Here is a 9,306-nt window from a genome sequence, read left to right as displayed (position 1 = left end):
ACAATTGAGGGATTGATGATGCCATATTATTTGTGCATATAACACAGTGTGCCCATTTTCATTCCCCAGGACCTTGCATTCCCATCCCTTGATGCATTTTGCTGTACTTGTAGCATCAAGGGTGGAGGGAGGACTGCAAGGGCTGGTCTTTGGTTCTGTATCACTTCAGTGTTGCAGATTCCCTAGCAGCTCTGTAAACTGCTCAGGACGTGGGTGCCTGCAGGATTTTCCAGCAGCAGAGACTTCAGGTGTCTGTGGCATTAATGGGGCTGCTGTGGGCCTGCCTTTTTCCTTTTTGTCATTGTGAGATGCCAATATCCCTTTTTGTTCTGAACCGACATTGATGTGGGGATAGAGGGGTAGGTGACTTGTTACCTTCACTGTGAGTCCATCAGGATCTTCAGGATACACAGTGTCTCTTCCGTTTTTCCACTGCCCTATAGCATTTTCCCTCCTGTACTCCCTTTGACTAGTAATTGCTTATTATATGTTCATACATTTTGGGGGGGAAGCATGTCACCCCCTCTAGTCAGTCATCTTGATGTTTTCAATGTGGAGAATTTAAAGAAGACTCAAATAAATAGAAATAAATGATGTGTTCATCATTGGAAGAATTACTATTGCTAAGACATCAACAATATCCAAAGTTATCTACAATCCCTATCAAAATCTCACTGAATTATTTCCCCAAAGTACAATAATCTATTCTGGCATACATGTAGATTTCTAAATGATGCCAAAATAATTTTGAAGATGCGGGGCTCATTTGGACATCTTACATTTCTGAATTTCAAAACTCATTCAAAAGATAGATCAAACAAATGAGTGTGGTAGTAGCTTAAAAACTGACTAATGCAACTAGACAAAAACCCTCACAGAAATAATCAAATTATTTTGGTCATGGATGTCAGACTTTCAAAGAGGAAAGGGCACTCCTTCCAACAAATAGTGCAGAGAAACCTGAATATCTGAAAGCAAACAATGAAGTTGGGCCATTACTTATAAAATTCACGGACAATTACTCCAAGTTGATCAAACACTAAAGCTTAAGTGCTAACTCTATAAGACCCTTACAAAAGCATAGGAGAAATGATTAATGATGTTGGACTTGGCAAAAATTTCTTGGATATAATAATATGAAAGAAGGGGAACAAAAATACAATAGACAAATAGAACTAGATAAAAATGTAACAACTTTTATTGAAAAGATATAATGAGTAGAATGAATATGGAACTTACCAAATGGGTGGAAATATATACAAAAAATGGATATGGAAAGTGGTTAATATGTAGAATATACAGAAACCACAACTAAAAACAGCCAGCCAAATTGTAATAAATGGGCTATGTGGCACTAAATAGAATTCATACCAGCAACTTCTCTTGCTTCTTAATAAAAATTGTAAATGAGACAGGGAGCTTCAGGGAATCACCATCAAATTGCTGTTACCCACAGTTTTGTTTTGTTCTATTTTTTTGTTTTTTTTGTTTTTTTGGTACTAGGGATTGAATGTACAACCACTTGATTGCTAAGGCACATCCCTGGCCCTTTTTAAATATTTAATTTAGAGAGAATTAAATTAATTCTCAGTAAGTTGATGACACTAGCTTAGAACTCACAATATTCCTTCATCACCTCCAGAGGCCCTGAAATTGTAGTCACGTGCCACTGAGCACAGCTTGTTTGGCATAGTTTTGCTGAGATATTTTCAAATCTTGGGAAAATTATACTTTTGCAATCTTAAAACCTTTTACTTCCCTTTGTAATTTCAGAGAAAGTTTTTTTCCACCATTGACTGTAAGGTCATTGAAACATTTCATTAAAAAAATCTACAATTTACCCATTTTTAGGAATATAGGTCAGTGGCATTGAGCAAATTCAAGTTTTCTGCACATATATTTTCTACCATCTCCAGCACTTTTTCTTTTTCATATAATTTATCCATCACACAGAAATTCCCTACTGGGCTCCTTCCTCACTTTCTGGCAAATATCATTCCATATTCTTTCTTCATAAATTATACTAACCTATGCTGCACCATCTACATGTAGTTTATACAGTGTTTTTTTTTTTAGTGACAGTTCACTTGACACAGTAGTAAAGATTCATCTGCTTCAGAATCTCCTTTCTATTTACCATCAAGAACCACTCATGATCTACATGATTGAGACATAGAAAGTTAGTCACTGTTCTCCAGAGGAAATGTCAATTATTTCAGAATTCCTTTTAATTTGAATGAGTGAGTTGTAACTGTATTCAGGTTACATATGCTACTACGCTATCTCCTGTTTATATCTAACTTACTTCTATAAAAATAATGAGAGGTAATAAATTTCCCTGTTCACTATTTCAGATACTCAGCTTTACTTCTTTCTTCTGTGGCTTCTGTCCTGAGAAATTTAAAAAAACAATAATTTTATGTACTCCAGAGGGCAATGTGAGCAACCTCACATCACCACAAGCATCTATTGTAGTGTCTCATAAAATTTTTCTTGTGGTACATTTAATAACTCAAATTAAAAATTAATGGTTTAAGTATATAGCATGTGCTCTGTCCATTATCAAATTCCAAGTTAGAGGACAGTGGTTGTGATGTCCCCTTCACATGAAATATTAAAAAGACTAGTGAAACTGATGGTAGTTTCCTTTTCTGTACTTCAGAACACCAGGGTACATTATTTCCAATACCTGGATTTAAAGAATATTTGTGTCCATTAATCTTGTAAAGGAGCATTGTAAACTTTTCAATAGCATGTTTTAATCATCTGTAAGTCAAAGCATTACATGAAATTATTTTCAGTGTTACTTAAAAGAATGCAGGCATGCAAACCCAAATATTTTAGAAAAGTAAGAATGAGAAGAAGTCATGAATTTGAAACAATATTTAGAAATTAAGGTCTCTGTTTATTGTTGCTTTAAAATGACTGGAACACCTTATTTTTCTGAAGGTGGAATTCCACAAGAGAAGCAAGAAAAATGAATATTATTTCTCCAGAGTGTAGAGGAGAGTGAGTGAACACTACTAACTACAATAGAAAAAATAATAACAACTGTGTAGAACCAGGAGAAATCATATATTGTCTCTTTTCATTCTTTGTTGTGGGGGGCCTCTTAAGAACAGACTGATCACCACTGTGAAGCCCAAATTTCAGTCTTTATAATTGACTGACTGACTGTCACCCAACACCCAAAAAATGGCTACTGGGAGAACAACCCCAACCATAGGGTTGTAAGAGTTTTTATACCATAAGTCAGTACATCACTCATAAATGTCTGTTGCTATAATTTAAAATTACAAACTAGCATCATGAGATCTAAAATCATTAGCAGAAGGGGGAAGTGGGTCAAAATGACCTTACTTAGGTACAAATTAAAGATTAGTTACTAACATCTAGAAAATCACTGTTGACATCACAGTTGATATGGTACATTATTTAGGAAAATAGGAATCAAAAAGAGAACAATTTTTCATTATACAAAAATTGCCATTTTGTGTTGCCAAACATGTTGTGATAAGCAACTGTTGATGGGTACAGAGGCAAGGTGTTCTCATGGGAGAACTATTTCCTACATAACATGGAGACTCAAGGTAAAATGAACTCTGTTTAATCATTGCCCATATAGCCTGGCCTACATAACATTTCCATGGAGCCAAATCCATCAGCCCATCACAGTTTTAAAATTCTCCTTCCCATTTCCTTAATGATAAATGTGCTTAAAGGCAGTTTTTAGAAATAAAATATTTAGAGAAGTTGAATCTCATCCTGTCCTGGTCTGTATATTCACATTTCATTTTATCAGGACATCACAGAAAATGTGAACCTCTCTCCTTTTCTTCTTCCTAAAGCAAATTGGACTTGGCTTTCTCATTATTGAGTTCATCAGGGAAACAGATTCTCCTGCAGGTTTGTTTTCATTTCCCAATAATGACAGCTTAGTGTCTGTGACAAAGTTTCTTTGGAGTTTCCTGATTCTTCATTGTTAGAACAACAAAGTTTCTTCTAATATTTCTGAAGACAAACTTTGAAACATTCTTGCAAGTCTTATTTTCTAGATGGTGGCCATCCATTTGACCAGATATTCTCCAGGTTTTTCTTCTCCATATGTCTGTAGCTCATACCTTTCACAAGGTACCTGCAAGATATGCCAAGCTGTTTCTCCCTAGATCTCTTCATAGTTTTTCAGTTAGAACTGTGCCCCCAGCTGCTGCTCAGTTAACAGTCAGTCCCAAAACCACACAAAGCATGACCAGTTCCATTTCCAAAATCTCATTTGTCCATAATGCCATAACCTACAGAAGGCCATGAGAGCTGTGGTGGGTTGAATTGTATGCAAAAACAAATCAAAGTATGAAGTTCTGCAATTATTATCATTAGTACTGTTATTGTTTTGGTACCACAGATTGAATCAAGGGCTGCTTAACCACTGAGGTATAATCACAATCCTCTTTAATTAGAAACAGGGTTTCACTGAGTGACTAGGGCCTCACTAAGTTGCTGAGGCTGTCCATGAGTTTGTAATCCTACTGCTGCAGTCAACCAAACTGCTGAAATTACAGTCATGTGTCACAATATCCAGCCCATATTACTTTCCCTGAGATGTATGTTTCCCCCATGGAAGTTCCAGTGTTTTTGAGGGTGATTTTCTGCTGTAGTATATTAAATCTGATTGTTTTTATTGGAACAGTGTGTTATCTTTGCAGTACAAAGACCCATAGTCAAGGAGGTCCCTTGATTAGTCTCCTGAGGACTGGGAGTTTTTATCTTATCCCTGAGCCTCTAGATTCTTCTGTGCTAGGCAGATGTGAGTGGGAGGGGCAAGGCTGTGAGTGGATGTGATGGATAATTTCTTTTAGCTTGTTTTTATGAAGGGGTCCCACTCACCAGAATGCTTTCTAATATAAATGAGATACTAACACAGACAAGGCTATATATTCTTTAAAATATTTATATATTGTATAATATTTAAGTGAATAAGGCATATGTATTTGATGTGTAAAATTTATGTATACATTCCTATGTGATCTAAAATATGGACACAGGCCAAGTCAGTGGCACGGGCCTGTAATCCCAGTGGCTCAGGAGGCTGAGACAGGAGGATCGTGAGTTCAAGGTTGGCCTCACTAAGTTAACGAGGCCCTAAGCAACTTACAAAGACCCTCTTAATTAATAAAATGGCAGAGGTAGAATGGGACTGTGTCATAGTGGTTAAGTATCCCTGGGTTCAATTCATGATACAGAAGAAGAAAGAAGAAAGAAGAAAGAAGAAGAGGAAGAGGAAGAGGAGGAGAAAAGAAAACATAATTAAACACAGCTGGAAATTTCCAGAAAGATGGAATTTCTCCTGATTCTTCACAGTTATTATTTTTTTCTCTTGTAGTTAGTAGTTTTCACTCACTCTCTTCTACACTCTGGAGAAAAGATATTCATTTTTCTTGCTTCTATTGTGGAAATTTACCTTCAGAAAAATAAGATGTTCCAGTCATTTAAAGCAACAATAAACAGAGACCTTAATTTCTAAATATTGTTTCAAATCATGGCTTCTTCTCATTTTTACTTTTCTAAAATATTTAGGTTTCCATTCCTGCATTCATTGAAGTAACACTGAAAAAAATTTCATGTAATGCTTTGACTTATAGATGATTAAATCATGTTATTGAAAAGTTTACAATGCTCTTTTACAATATTTGACTGGTTCAAGTTTAAAATGAACTAAACACAATGAAAACAAAGTCTCCATTTCACAAACATGGCATAAGAGAAGAGAATTTTAGAAGTATCCATTTAATGCTTATTTTATACTGTTGTACCTAAAGGATAATAGACATGCATATACATAAATTACTTTTAAACCTTCATCAGTATATATTTTACCTCAAATGAAACAGGTATATGAGAACAGATGCATAGCATTTTTATGTATAAAGATGTCAGAGAATAACAGGGCTGCATGCCTGTGATCATGGGTGATGCATAAAACATGAAACCAATGTGCCCTCATGTAAAATCTTTCTAGTTCCTTTCCTGGGTTCATCATGGGAACAAACCCAAATATGCTAAATAAGTGAAAGAATGAAACTGTCATTTTGCCTGATTATCACATGTGGGAAAGCAAACTTTTTTTTTTTTCTAATGGTGTATAGAATTTTCTTTTTACACAAATACTGCATGGTCTCACCCATGGAAGCTAAAATGGTCTTCTCTCATGGAAGTTAAAATTGTTGATAACATAGAAGTGCAGTTTAGGTTGAAAAGGGGTCATGGAAAGAGCAGTTAGAGGAGTTGTGTGTGTCACCTGCACACAACTGCAGTGCTAGGGTAAGCAGTTCTCATATTCTACAACTCAATGTGGTCACTAGTCTACATCAAGTAATTACAACCAAAACCTAGAGGGAAAGTATTCTGAGACTACACATACTTCAAAATGATGAAATTTGAGGAAACAAAAATGTTAAGTACCCGAATGTGATCATCAATGTGAACATGTATTGATTTATACTATTGTGCTCCCAAAATCATACCCTGTGTTCACAAATCTTTTTTTTTCATGCAAGATATTTTATTAAGTGGACAGGCAGAGTGTCTGTCCACAGGATGATCAAGAGAGAGAGAGAATGAATGGCAGTAAAGCTATTCTTAAGTAGTAGAATTTCACAAGCTAATAACAACAGACCAGTGACTGCCTAGGAAGTTCATGTGCTAACAATCTGGTTGTAAGGTGGTGTGGGGGAGGCAGAATAATGGTGACAGCAAAATAGCAGATCTGATGCTAATATTCCTCTCTTTTTGAGACAATGGTCTTTATTCTGTAGCTTCTTACTGCTGGTTAGGGGTGAAGAGTCTCATTCCACCAGTAGAGAGAAGTCTGTCCAGCATTGAATTCTGTGGTGGGTGAGGAGGTTGGCAATGGCAATAGGCAGAAACACCCTGGGGGCGCAGCACCAGGGCTTTTGTAGAGACAAAAATGTTGTAGAGAGAACCCAGGACTGAACTAGGTCTCTCTCCCCACTCTGTCTATCTCTCTTCTATCTCTCTCTCTGTCTCTTTCTCTCTCTCTCTCACCCTGTGGGTAGAGACTCTGCCAATACACTTAATAAAATCTCTTGCGTGAGTTCCCACATCTGGAGTGGATTTTCTGGGTGCTTTCATTGGTGCTGTGACTCAGATGGGGCTCTCCTATCACCAATTAAGCAAGTGGAATTCCATCTGTCACCCCACTACCCCCAGACTCTGGTATCACATTCTATTTGCCTGGATGCTCTCCTCTACATCCAGACACCAGCTTCTTTCAGCGAGAAAGCTCCGGACTGCTGGAAGACTTTCTATTGTGATACCTACTCCAGCCCCAGGTTCTCTCTATGACATTTTTGTCTCCACACATCTTTAATGTGTCAGATTTCCTTACCAATTTTTTTTGTACCAAGATTGAACAGAGGGCTGCTATTACCATTGATCTACATCCCCAGATATTTTTCATTTATTATTTTCAGACAGGTTCTGACTACATTACTTAGGGTCTCTGCTACATTGCTGAGGATGCTCTTAAATTTTCAATCCTTCTTTCTCAGCCTCCTGAGTTGCTGGGATTTTCATATCTTATCTTTTCTATCTATTTACTCTGAACTACTTTATTTTATGCATTTGCTTTTCAGATAATATTTTGTTCCAGTATGTAAAAACATGAATTAAATTTTAATTATTACACATTTGTGAAGATGGGATTAAAGTAAATAGTTGTGTTATCCAGGAAAAAATTCTGCCAGTAGATCACTATAAAATTTTATGGGGTATAAATTCAGTAGTAGAGGGCTGGGGATTAAACCCAGCAGAAGAGAACTTAGCATTTGTGGAGTCTTGATCCCCAGCATTGCAAAAAAAAATTCTAATATCAATTTTATATGTGGACCTTTTGAGTCTGGAGAAATATCATTATTTTCTTGAAGGAGGGAGGAAAACCTAGACTCCAAGGAGATTTGCATTTCAATGTTAGGTTGGATACTTATCTGTTAATTAATACATTAAAATGGAGTGAATCTGGATCAATTTTAAGTATGATTCTGTGTATTGCAATGATTCCATATGTTTAACTAGACAAAAGTTAAAATGTGTTCCTGCTAATATGTGTAACTGGACATGACTGACAGTGGCCAAATTCTGACCTGACAATAAAAACATTTAAAATACGTAACTATACATACAATTCAAATCTTCTTAAAATTACACTAGTGCTCTCCAAACAGAGATTTCCATCATAAGCTAATATTCTGGTATTTTTTTTAGCCCTCTCATTTATCGACAGAGATGATCAGATATCAAGGAAACAGAATGAATTCTACCAACTTATATGCATGAAGTTCACATAACTTTAAAGAATAAAACAACCCTAGAGAGATCATTTTAAGCAGGAATGCTTCCATGTGAGGCCTGCGTGCTTCATCCTCTTTTATGCACTCTGCCTCCAGTACATACATGATGACACTGTGTTCATCTTACAGATGTGATGAACCTGGAGCTAGGTTCATGGACTTCTCAACATCACACTCAAATAAAATGGAAAATCAAGTGGGTACATTCAAATTATCTGATTTCAGGTGTTGTAATTCCTAGCATTTTCTCTGTTAATATATTTAAAAATCACATGTGTTCATAAACAAACCAGAATAAATATAACACAAAAATGATGTAAATATGGATTGTCTAAGTCCTTGAGACTACTTGCTTTGGGGGGTTTTCTTTTTTAATGCAACCCCAATGCTTTTAATTTACCAAAAATTATGCAGGTTTCACTATATTCCAGGCACAAAATAAAGATGATGACAGAAAGAAAAAAAGAAATGACCCTTGGAGTAAGACAACACCCTGAAAATCTCAAGGTCATAACATGGAAATATTTTCTATAACATGGTAATTTTTAATGCACAGGAAAAAGTTTTGTACTTGGAGACAAAGATAATCAGCTCTGATTTGACAACAATGGAGAAAAAGAGAGAGGGATGGCTTCCACAAGGCACCAGAGAAACATGAGTATTAGAGGGGAAAATGGGTCACTGGGACAGGTTCACAAATTTTCCTCACAGCCACAGTTTTGAATTAGATGAATGAAATTAAATATTAATATTAATGACTAATTTTTACTTTTCTCCTAAGACATGTATTCCATGATTCATTACCCCAAAATATGAGAAAAACAACAAGCTGCACCATATTAAGAAACACCTTTTATTCTGGTGTTGGAATTGGGATGTTGGCGAATGCCTTTTTTTTTTTTTTCTGTTCCACATCAAGTCCTCTTTGACAACAGGCTCA

The sequence above is a fragment of the Sciurus carolinensis genome, chromosome 19, assembly GCF_902686445.1.
Source record: "Sciurus carolinensis chromosome 19, mSciCar1.2, whole genome shotgun sequence".
NCBI lineage: Eukaryota > Metazoa > Chordata > Mammalia > Rodentia > Sciuridae > Sciurus > Sciurus carolinensis.
The sequence above is the reverse complement of the archived record's forward strand: the minus strand, read 5'-3'. Positions refer to the sequence as shown.